Here is a 13,010-nt window from a genome sequence, read left to right as displayed (position 1 = left end):
CGCTTTCCGGATCATTGAACCCTCCTACATGCCCGTACTTCTGGTATATAAAACGTAGAGTGGAAAAAACCCCTTCCAACTCGGAGTATGGGATTCCCTTGTTTATCTTTAGCAAATCCATGAATTTGTGAAAGTTAACGGCCCTTGGAGCGATCAGATACTTATGCCTCAAACCTGCAATACTTTTCATATAACTTGCTATCTCTTCCAAGGTCGGGGTGAGTTCAAAATCCGAGAAATGAAATACGTTATGGGTCGGGTCCTAGAACGTAACCAAAGCCTTTATGATGTCTCCTCTAGGTCTGATCTTTAATAACCCGGTGAGACCCCCCAAATGTTGATTGACCCTATCTTGCTCTGACTTGCCCAGATCTTCCCACCACATACGCAAATCCAAAGGGATCTTGTTCATAACTGCTATCGGCAAACTTGGACTCGTGCTCATTCTGCACATTTATTAGGGTGATTAAGCAAAAATAAAGACTCATTTGACTCGAAGACAAAATTGACACACTTTTTCTTTTCCCTTTTTTTCCAAAAAATAAAATTCGATTTTGCAAATACGGCCTTTCAACACCTCGAAGACGAAGATTTTAAGGTTGTGTTGGCTAATCGGTGAAAACCTTGAAAAATAACCACAGGCAGTTGTTTTTGTAAAAACAACCTTCTGGCGCCCTTTTAGGGCCATTCGGCTATTTCTGACAAGAATGGAATCACCCTAACTATTTTCAAATAAAAAGTAAATTTTTGTTCTTTCGGATTATTTTTGCGAAAAGGAAGTTGGACCCGATGGGGGTTGCCTATGTATCTCACACCCTGTGAGAATTAAACTAGCATAGTTTGGGCAAATAAAACGAACTATTTTCGAAAACAAAACTCCTTTCTCATTTTTAATTCGTTTTCTCTTTTTTCAAGAGTTTCAGCGCTATTTGGACACTGGTTTTTCTTTAAACATGTGATTCACTCTCTTAACCCTCTACACTGCTATTTCTTTCTCAAATTCTCTCTTTTCATTCCAAAGCTGGTCAACATGCAAATCCGAAGCAAATAAATGTGCAAGTAGCAAGTAAGATGCATCAAGATGGTCTTTTTATTTCGAGTGCACCTGTCCTAGACAGACCCAACCCTTGTGTTGAGTCTCCAAAGTCAAAATGCACATGATGCAAACAAACGTTCCTACTAAGGATCCGGCATGAGGTACTGTTATACTAGGTTTAAAAACCTAGGTTTATTTGTTCTAGACATGGCTTACCCGAGCGGACAACTCGAGCCGGGGGGGCTGCGTACCGGTAACCAAAAGATCATCCGGCTTTGCAACTTGTCCGAACCTCGTTCTATTTGGGATTTGACACTAATAGAAAGAAGTCACGACCAGCGTGCACTCCTCAGGAGAGAGAAGAGATGTGTTTCATAGCAGTTTATATATACAGTTCAGATAATATCAAAGTGGTAAAAAGCAACATTTAGCACATTAGGCCCAAACATGTAATAAAATCAGATAATAAACAAAGCCAGATATAAAAATTATTATAAGCTCGACTTCTGAACCCTGAACCAAAAGTTTTGGGTTCTTGTCCCCAGCAGAGTCGCCAGAGCTGTCACACCTCCTTTTTCACACCCGAAGGTGATATAAGGGAGTTTTTTCAATTAAAGGACAATCGAAATGGGATTTATTATTAAAGATTTAGAGTCGCCACTTGGGATATTTATGGTGTCCCAAGTCACCGGTTGAATCCCGAATCGAGGAAAAGATTGACTCTGTATTACAGTCCGCGAACCAGAAATCTGAGTAAGGAATTCTGTTAACCCGGGAGAAGGTGTTAGCATTCCCGAGTTCCGTGGTCCTAGCACGGTCACTCAACTGTTATATTTGGCTTAAATTATCTGATTTTAACAATTATGAACCTATGTGCAAATTTTAACCTTAACCGCTTTTATTCATTTTTAAAGAAAATTGCAACATCATTAAAACAAGTCTTGAACCACGTCACTTAAATGCACCCGTGGTTTTTGGACATACTTTAACATCGTTGGGATTTGGATTTGGGTCACATAAATGCGCACCCGAGTTTAGGGAGGTAATGTTATTAAAATACGCGCCTAAAGAGACTAACGCGTTATTATTTTGGGGAAGGTCGTGAAATTCGCTAAACGGCCCGTCCCGAAATCTAAGTGTTTTAATATATACAATTATCGAGGGCCCCGCAATCTAGGTGCTTTATTTGGTGAGGCTCATCTCGTACATTATTTAAAGGGCGAACCTAAGAGCAACTATGATTCTCTACTTTATTTGTCTCTAAAATAAAAGAAGAGTCCTAGTTAATTATGTATTGAATTAAAATACGTTGAACTATGAATTGAATTCTTCCAGCCAAGTCCAAATAATGAATTTTCTTGTGCACGATTGCAGCAACCCGGCATTTCAGCCACCAGCGTTTGGGCTCAAAGTCGTGGATCAGTTCTAGAGCCCAAGGTTCTTTTAATCTCTCCTATGAGACCTTTCTGTGGGTTGGAAATCTTTGGGCTTATTTGCCACGCATTCAAGCCCAATCTCCATGGTCCAAAAATTTCAAACTTTAACCAAACGAACTTACACTAATACCTCAATCCTTTCCTTCAATATGCAATTAGTGGGCAAATCATAATAACTCAATATCGAAGCTAGAAGAGATGCAACTTCTGAACTATGACTACATGATATCCATGCTAGGGTTATTGACACTAAACAATGAAGTACAAACCATTTCTACTATCTATTATACATGGAATTACTGGTACGAACATAGACATTCTTCCTAACCTTTTAGGCTCCATCATATTCCAGTTTTAATACTTTATAGAACAGGGTGTCATACTTGGACTATACTAAAATTGAACCACACTAAAGTCTATTCTATTGAAGAGAATAGGCATAGGTTAATAGTTCATATACACAGTATCTCAAGTATTCAATTAACTTTACATACCACAAATATTCAGATAAGAAAGAAAGAGCAACATCGTTCCCAGAATACACTACTTGTACTAGGATGAAACAGACTAAACTAACTACTTTCACATTATTCTACTGGATTCCAAACAAGTTGTTATTGAAGACTGAAGGCCAAAGATCATTCATTCATCAAGCTTCATGTAATTACAACTTTACATATTTCTATATCTCATCTTCTATGGATTTAAGGGATACCTGGAAATGGCAATACAATGAGAAGAGAAGGAGGTCAGCAACAGGCTAGTAGCAGTCAATACAACAGCAATACACCAGAAGCAGCGACTCAATCAATTCTCCAGAAAAACCCAGAAAGGTTGTAAACCAACAGCAACAGCAAATACCAAGACAAACAGACTCAACCAAGCTTGTATTAAATCCAAAACTGAACCAGTAGACCACTGAACCACTTAAGCAATCAAAAGGAATGAGAATCACTATCCGGAATTCGAATTACACCTACGGATGCAATGAAATAGTATCTTTCTTTTGGTTTTACGTTCTTAAACTCTCCAGCACTCTCTAAAAGAAACTGATTATTTAAAACTCTCAAAAACTGGCCTCAACTCTCCTCAAAGATTCTTTTAAATTTAACCTCTGAAAACTGATCCTAAAAGCCCTCAAATAAAACTGATCTTTTGGACCCTCAAAACTGCTCTCTAAGACTGATTAGAGAGGAACCAAAAGCAAAACCTCTCTCAAACTCCTAAGGTCTCAAAATTCAGAACCTTTTGAACTCTTTTAACTCTCTAAAAAAACTGATCAAAGACTGATCTCCCTTCTCCCAAAAACTGCCCCTAACTCTGTCCTAAGTCCCTCCATTTATACCCAAACACTGACCCTGCCAGCTCGTAAGAGCACTCAGGCATAATTAAGAAACTAATTCTACACATGATATTCTTTAGAACTCCACTAGAGTATGTTTTGTTCCTCATTAACCCTTGTCTTTTCTTTATTTAAAGTTCAAGCAGGTATGGGCAACATATTTTAATCAATTCCTTTTAAGCCTCCCCATACCATTATGTTTTGTTCCCCACTAACACATTAGATTAATGGTTAATTAAGTACTTTACTGACAGCCCACTTAGCAAGACCATTTGCCAAACTTTTAAACCCCCAAAATACCCCTGAAGACCCTGTGACTGTAGCTATAACCAATTCTCCTAAGTTCTGAATGCAACCTTATAACTCACTACTATCTAATTAACATTATCATACCAACACTGAATTTAAACCAATGTCAGATTCATTTCATACCCTAAACAGTAGGTATCAATTCATCAAACTCAACAACAGCTTAAGCTTGAACCAGGTTGAATCAAATAGCAACAAAATAAAGGCCAAGGATTTTAATGATTCAGAACACCCTTACAGGGAATGATACAGTAGGTTCAGGTGACAACCAAAACAACAGTTCATGTATTTTCAAAGCATTTCAACTGACCAAGCAATTCAAAACAATGTGACAACCGACTAAGCGATTCAAACATTGTGATGAACTAATCCTTAATTTTAGCAAACGGACAAACTTAGTTTATCGATTGCAAAATCGGAAATGTTCTAACAAATCGACAAACTGACTAGCTTCAACAATTGACTAAAATTAACGAGTCAACACGAATTATCAAACCAAAACAAATTGACGTGACAGGAAATTAATCCGAAAAGACACATATCGAATGAAGCCTAAAAAATGAGATGAAACAAAGAATAGAGAAAGAAAAAAAAGAAAATGAGGAAAATGAAAGTTAATGACAAACTCCAAATAGAAATGGGAAATACCTAAGATGAACGACCAGCTCAGCTTGAACATAATCCGGCATCTTTTGATTTTGGTCGGAATAGGTCTTAATCACGAGTTCTCAAACGAGAACACATGAGTAAAACCTATTTCGGCCTCAAATCTTCAATACAGGCTCTTGATTTGAAAACTCAGCGTTCGTTCATTAGAATTGAGATTCGACATACTTCGGTTTGATTCGAGGGGAACTAGGGGTGGTTTAGGGACGAGGGAAGTCAGGTGGACCTTGGGTGTTAGCCTGGAACCGATTTGATTAGTTAGGGTTTTGGTCGATCTTTGATTGAAGATTCGAAGTCCTTGATCTGAAATTCAAATGATTTGGCTAAGATTCGAAGGCAATGGTTTGGGGATTTGGGAAGAGGAGATCGAGGGGGTTCTGGGGTGTATTTTTGGGAGGGATTGGACCACCGGAACCGCCGTGGGGCGATTTTCGGTGGGCGGAGGGCGGTGGTGAGACCAGGTCGTCTCTGAATCGATGAGAGAGACGAATGGGAGGGGTTCTGATTTTGGGGGGTAGGGGTCATTTGGGGGTTCTTTGTATTATTAAAATGGGGTGATTAATGTGAACCGTTAGATGATAGAAATCCAACGGTTGTGATCAAATGGGCACGGAATGGGGTCGTTTTGGTTTTGGGGTTGGATCAGTTCAGGGATTGGGTCGGGTTCGGGTTGTGGGTGAGATTCTGGACCGTTTGATCTCATCAAATCAAAGGTCCAGATTGAGATGCTCGAAACGACGTCGTTTGGTTGAGGATGGAGAAGGACCGGGTTGGGACGGGTATGGGCTGGTTTTTTGGCTGGGTTTGGCTGAGTTTTGGTTTTGGGCTTGGCCAAATTGGCCCAACCAGATTTTCCTCTTCTTATTCTCTTTTCCTTTTCAATTTTCTTTTCCTTTTCTTTTCAACAATTAAAACTAAAATCCTAATTAAATTATAAAACCCGAATTAACTTAAAAATACTAATTTACTCCAACTAATAATTATTACAAATAATTAAATGCCAAATTAAAAGAAAATCACAACAATTTGACTAAAATTACAAAACATGTTATTATCTTTTGAATTTTCATTTTGTAAAACACCTAATTATTAATTAATTCCAAAAAATATAAAAATCAAATCTTAAATGCAAATGCTATTTTTTTGTATTTTTAATGCATTAATAAAATTAAACATGCACACAAATATATGCAAACAATTAGGGAAATCACACAATAATTCCTAAAAAATAACACATAATTAAAGAAAAGACCTAATTTTGGGAATTCTTTTGGAGTAATTCATATGAGGCAAATATCACGTGCTCACAGGACTCACTTGTTGTTCAACCTGAGGTGGTATATATTGTTGTTGAGGTGCTTGAGGCCTATATTGATTCTGAGTGCCCTGGTTTCCATCCCAAGAGAAGTTTAGGTGGTTCCTCCACTTGGGATTGTAAGTGTTCCCATATAGGTTTGTTTGGCCCCTATTTGAATTACCCACAAAGCAGACAGACTCTGGGTTTGCGGGGCATATGTCGCTCGTGTGCCCTCTCCACATATTTCACAAAAAGCTTGAACATGTTGTACATGTTTCTTGTTGATACTCAAGTTCATCCGGTTGACTTGATTGGTCAGTGTAGAAATCTGCGCTGATAATGCTGAGACGACATCTAACTCAAGAACCCCTGCAGACTTTTGATTGTATGTCTGCCCATCTCTCTTTGCCAATCCGGATTGCTCTTGGAGAATTTGTTCAATAATGCATATATCTCGTCAAAGCTTTTCTCCAACACTTGACCCCTAGCTGCAGCATCTACCACGATCTTTGTTTCAGAATGTAGCCTTTCTATGAAAGTGTGAGCTAACACTTCATTCGTCTGATTGTGATGAGGACAGTCTCTGAGTAGCCCCTTGAACCTTTCCCAAGCTGAGTATAAAGATTCTCCCGCTTTCTGTTTGAAGGCAACTATCTCACTTCTGATCTTTGCAGTTTTGCTTGAAGGGAAGAACCTTGCCAGAAATTTTCTCGCCAAATCATTCCATGTTTTAATTGAATTAGTTGGTTCTGCCTTTAGCCATTGCTTAGCCTCGCTCAACAGAGAGAATGGAAACAGTGTGAGCCTCACATAATCTGGAGTGACCCCGTTAGTGATATAAGTATCACTAATCTCCAATAAGTTCAGAATATGCTGTTGTGGATCCTCGTATGGAAGACCTATAAATTGCCCGTTTGCATGAAGCAGCTGGATCATGCTCTGTTTCAGCTCAAAGTGCCCAGTGATCTTGGGCTTCACTATACTGGAGGTGACATTAGCAATGCTGGGCATCGCCACCTCCTGAATAGCCATGGGTTGCTCCTCTGCCATGTCCACGGGAAATTGAACAAGTGCGTGAATTTTATTCATGTCCCTTGCTTCCCTTAACCTCCTGTGAAATGTTCTCTCAGGTTCAGGATCAAAGCCTTGAAGTCGATCTTGGCTTCTGACCCTACGCATTCAATCAAAGTTCCTGAGATCCGAGCAACAATCAAGTAACGTTAGACTCGATGAAATAAACAATTAAAGCAAAAACTGGCAAGTAGCTAATATTCAAGTCCCCGGCAACGGCGCCAAAAACTTGTTTCTCCCAAACTCACACGCAAGTATACGTGGTCGACAAGTAATATAATGATAAGTTGAGTGTCGAACCCACAGGGACTTGTGTAAATTACTAACTAAATTGCTAAAATTGTTATTCAATCCAGCTAAAATCAACGTCCAATAATATGATTATATTATACTACAATTCTAAACAATAACTAAATTATCAAGTAATGAGTTGATTGTTGTGTATTCAATAGAGATAAATATTCCAGGGTTGTGATCGATTCATCATTCGTATTGTGTTCTAACTAACTCTCCCTTTCGTATAATTCACTCGTGGTTGCTAATTAATCGATAAATGCTCTCACAGCCTTCTCCTGAAGTACTACTCACCTATTCTCAACAGATTAACGCCTATATTCCTATGAAATCAATCTATTAAGAACGCATTAATATCACGATATTTAATTAAGCGCGGTGACTAGGTATATTCCTATCCTAACCACAAATCCGCTCCACCTGAAGGTTAAGATCGTACTCTCTTCAATTCTTCTCTAATCGAAATACGGCTTTTCCAAGCATAGCATAGATAGTAAATAGAACCTAACTGCTGGCCAGACAATTAAGCAATTAAACACAGAATTGAAGAAACAATCATATATTGGTGAATTATAATCAAGGTCAAGCTAATATCAAACAACAATATTCATGGCTAAATCACAACCCCAGAACAATGGGTGTTTAGCCACTCATGATGTAATCAAACAATTGCATAAGTTTTGATTAATTGAAAATACTAGAAAAGATGAAGAATTCCGAGATGTTCTTGCTCCTCAATGTTTCTTGCGTGTATATTTTGCTCCAAAGTGCGTCTCCCCCTCCAAAATTAGGCTTAGTCTTCCTTTTATACGTGTTGGATAAGTCTAGGGTCGAATAAACCGTGTCCCGAGCGAAATAGGACACAATTCGCGTCACCGGCGCCCAGCCCGGCGCCCTCCACAGCGCCCCCAAATTTGTGCATACTGTTTTTGGCGCCATAGGTGGCACTAGGCGCTGCCTGTGGCGCCTAACTGGCTTCCTTTTCCGATTATGTTTGTTTTAGCTTCAAATCTTGCATGTTTTGCCCCCAATTGCTCCCGAACCATTTCTACAAGTAAAAATACTTCAAATTAATATAATTCATAGCATTTAACATCCCAAATTCACGAAACAAGAGTAAGATATGAGGCGATATACATAAAAATATATATACTTTAAGCTAAACATCAGTAGGTATTTTTGTATAGAATTTAGTATTTTCTTAATGGGCATGCTAAAAGCAAATTAAACACTTATTGTGAATCGGAGGTGTAAAATGTTACGTTAATTATATTTGTTGTTAATATAAAATGTACTAAAGTTTTGTTGTATTTAAGACCAATGCCTTGTTGGTTTTTTTCCTACTTTTGCGTGTATTAAAAGTTGGAAAATGTGTTGTCCCCTACTTGTATGATGGATTGATATTGTATAAAAGTTTATTTTACAATTAATTTTGGTTTATTTGATAATTTTTTAGGTCATATATATTTATACATATAACTCTAAAAGCATCATTCATGTTGACACTAAGCTAAGACCAGGGTAATTCAATATTTCACGTACTTGCATGGTAGTGAGTTTGCTTCCATAAATTATTCCCGTACGTGTATATGGCCGATTTTTGACGTAGACTAAACTTCTACATACTAATATAAAATCACATACATATTCCACACTTTTGATATCAATAATTGGCCGGCAACTGTTCGTGGTAGATTAATTAATTTATCAATGCTATATTGTATCTCTCTTGTCAAGTAGTACATAAATTCTCAAACGTCCATAATGTATATGGTCACAACTAAGAAGCCCGATTTTGTAGCATTAAATTTGGTTACAAGTCCGAGTCCGGGCTACTCGGAGCAGGGGTCGGACCTGGTTGAAGGACACACACCTCGAGGAAGCAGCTCGAAGGCCTGGCACGACCTACATCGAGGGCAGTACATTTTTTAGGGCAATCAAGAAAGAGCGGGAATCTCTCAATGACACGTGGATCAGGGCATATTAAAGGATAAGATATGTACGAAATGGTACAGGTTCGTACTAGGTTGTTATACAGTTGTACCAATAGGATTCTTTGCTACAACTAGGAATGTATTATATTGGGGTTTTCTCTTCCTATATAAAGGGGACCCCCTATCATTTTGTAGGAGAATCACACATTATTGATTGCAATAGAATATTCTTCTCTGCTTTTCTTGTTTAACGTGCTCAGAAAGTGTTCTTCAGCTTTATTGCTTTTACTTTATTCATATTTTATTATTCTTAGCTGACCTCGAGGCACCCAAGAGAGTCAAGCTCGAGGTCCTCATATTGTTATAGCAGCACTGATTTGGTTCATCAATTCTTCTTACTTACACTTAATATTATTCATATATTCACTAGTATTAGAATAAATCACATATTTTTAAAACCACAAATTATATTTAATTGTTACCCATTTTTCGAGGTAAACACATAATAACATTTCCTAGGTTTAAAAATGAGTAGTAATTACCAACTTATAACGTTGTTTGTCTTAGTTTTCTTATATTTTCCTTCTCATTCGTTGACCAAGATTTCTTGACTCAGGTTTCGTTTTATATAGAACCTTCTCTAGTTAAATTTCCACTTATTGGGAATCACAAAGTGTCCCATTTTCTTGAACTCATAACTTTTGATACATAGTATAGATACATATGTAAAAATTTCAATAAATCTTATAACACATGAACCCATAATTTTAATAGTACAATGAGTTTAATGCTAAAAATATTAAAAATTAAACACATGAACTATAAATCTTGAATCCGCCTCTGGGCGCACCGATTGTCGATATTATCATATTGTAGGTCACCTGTGACTAGTGGGTTCCATATAGCCACATTTTTCTAACATCACTATTAGTGGTGTACATAGGTCGGGTTGGTTCGGATTTTACAATTATCAAACCAAACCAATTGTGTCGGGTTATTAAATCTAAAGACTAAACCAAACCAATAAAACTCGGATTTTTCGCTCTCGATTTTTCTCGGGGTTTTCTCGGGTTTTCGATTTTTTCGGGGTTTTTTCCCGGTAAAATCTTGGTAGAACAAAACATATAAATTGTGCTTAAAATATTTCTTTAATCCTAGTAAGATACAACTATATAAATTATTTTTCAAGAAAATAATACAAAATATGAGATGTGTCATGATATTATCCTAAAATATTCAACAATAAAGATAATAAAATTATGTAATATAAATATTGCTAATTAAAAAGCCATAATAAAAATAAACATAATCTAAAAGTACTATGTCATGCTAAAATAAGTAGACTAATAAGGGAGTATTAATTACATGACTAAACGCTAAAGAAAAAATAAAAATAGGTTATGCATTTTTATCTAAATTATTGCAAAGCAAAAAAATAAATATTCAATACATTCTCGTTCGTAGTATTGAATTGAATGTCTTTTGTTAGCATTAGTATTGATTTGATTTTGGTTTGGACTTTTGTTAGCATTATTTAATTTACTATTAATTTTTATGGATATAAAACTTATTGGAGCATTCAAAAGTTCTAAGTCCAATCTTGAAATAATACCTTAAAAGATAAAATTATGAAATTTATTAAGAAATATTTATAAATTACATCATAATAAGTAAATTTATATATTAAATATATTTAAAATTTCTATATATGTAATGTCGGGTTGATTTGGTTTCAGTTTGACTTTCTTTAGTTAAAACCAAATCAAACCAATTATGGTCGGATTTTTTTTTCCAAGACCAAATCAAATCAAACCAAACCATAGTCAGGTTTTTTTTTCTCGAATTATCGAATTGGTGCGGTTTGTCGATTTTTTTTGTATAACCCTAATCACTATGTATACGTACTAGGAGCAGCATTATCTTTTTGGAATTAAGTATGGAACCGAATAAATTGATGTTGACTTAAGATTATTTACATGTTTGAAATATATATTAAAAGAAGTGCTGGAATAACTTGACCGTCGTTGTTTGCACTTTGCTAGGAGAATAAAACACTGAATATGCTTACTTTTAGATTAAGTCAATGTACATCTGAATTGAATGAACTGTTTATCGGTGAGATGACTAAATCCAAATATAGGTATATGCACTGACGATTTAAAATAAAATTACACAATCCATGAAATTTGACATATGATGACACGTTTTTTAGGTACTATTTTTAGTAGGTTCCAGTTAACGTATATCATAAATATTGATCGATAATTACCTTACAGGTGATCTTGTTGTGTAAATATTTTTCGTTATCAGTACATAAAAATTTAAAGGGTAATTTTTGTTCATATACCACATATGAAACTATATTACCAAATATGTTCATAGTTTACATATTACCAAATATGTTCATGCTAATAATATTTCTACAACATATAGACAATACATTAAATAAGAAATTATTGTAGCAGTAGGATTCCTTATTTAGGCGCTCTAAACTTGGGGAATTAAATATTCTTCCAGATCTTCCCCAACGCAAATCACGCATATTCATAATTATCGTCGGCTTCGTTTCAAAGTTTCCATACTCTGTTTTTGCGATACACTCTGTTTCAAGCTTTTTTCTGATTTCACAAATCAAAACCGACTAAATCTTCTAAAATTCTTCTGCAACAAACGCAATTATGTCCAAAATCTCAATTATGCTACAACTGAATGGGAATTGGGATAGCTATGGGAGATTTAGAGAATTTCAGGTCGATGGCATTGTAGTCGATGAGGATGCGGGTTATAATCTATTGATTTCTACAATAGCACAACAATTAATGATCGACACATCCGAAAAAATTATAGAAATCAAATACATTGTCAACGAGCATTGTCCTCCAATGGAAATTAGGAACGATATGGGTGTTCGTGTATACATGGAGATGAAAAAGGAAAACAAAAACTTAGGATCATATCCGCAATGTATAATTGTTCGCAATTTCAATATGGAATTGAGTATCACCAATGAGAACACAGCTGCAGGTGTGATGTTAATTTTTCCATCAAATTCTGGTTGTATGTCAATGTACTACACTTTATCTACATTTTATCTACAAATAAACTACATGTCAGAGTAAATATATTTCAGTATGGATTTTCATAATATCTACAAAATTTCTACATTTATTCTACAATAAACTACATATCGTTTGAAAAATTAATATGAAATACAGAATTTCAACCTTTCTACAAATTATCTACAAAATTTATACAAACTGTTTATAACAGTATTTATATTTATTTTCATGCAGGTTCGTCTGGAATACTAAAGTTACTTGATAAGCCAACATCTCCCGTTATAGAGGAATATGAAAGTATAATAATAACAGATAGTACACCAAGTTCTATTGAAGTAGGACAAGTATACCAAGACAAGGAAACAATTGCAACTGCAATGAAGCACTATTCTGTCATGCACAAGTTCCAATTCAGGATTAAAAGATCTAGTGCTAGAAGGTATGAACATATGAATGGTCAAAGATCATTATTTCTTTAATTTTGTAGTTAATTTGTAATTTTTTACTTCTTAAGTTTTTTCTTGTGATAATGTTTATCAGAATTGTAGATGAATTGTAGTTATGTT

At 35.8% G+C, this 13,010-nt stretch overlaps 1 non-coding gene across 1 annotated transcript; it reads left to right on the top strand.

Annotated features, from left to right (window-relative positions):
* Nucleotides 1-6,650: 6,650 nt before the first annotated feature.
* On the top strand, nucleotides 6,651-6,755 carry LOC142166629 (small nucleolar RNA R71). The gene has a single exon (XR_012697032.1). It is a non-coding gene; the product is annotated as a small nucleolar RNA R71 (small nucleolar RNA).
* Nucleotides 6,756-13,010: the final 6,255 nt, after the last annotated feature.

Source organism: Nicotiana tabacum, chromosome 11, assembly GCF_000715075.1.
Source record: "Nicotiana tabacum cultivar K326 chromosome 11, ASM71507v2, whole genome shotgun sequence".
NCBI classification, from domain to species: domain Eukaryota; kingdom Viridiplantae; phylum Streptophyta; class Magnoliopsida; order Solanales; family Solanaceae; genus Nicotiana; species Nicotiana tabacum.
This window is presented reverse-complemented; position numbering and strand designations above follow the sequence as displayed.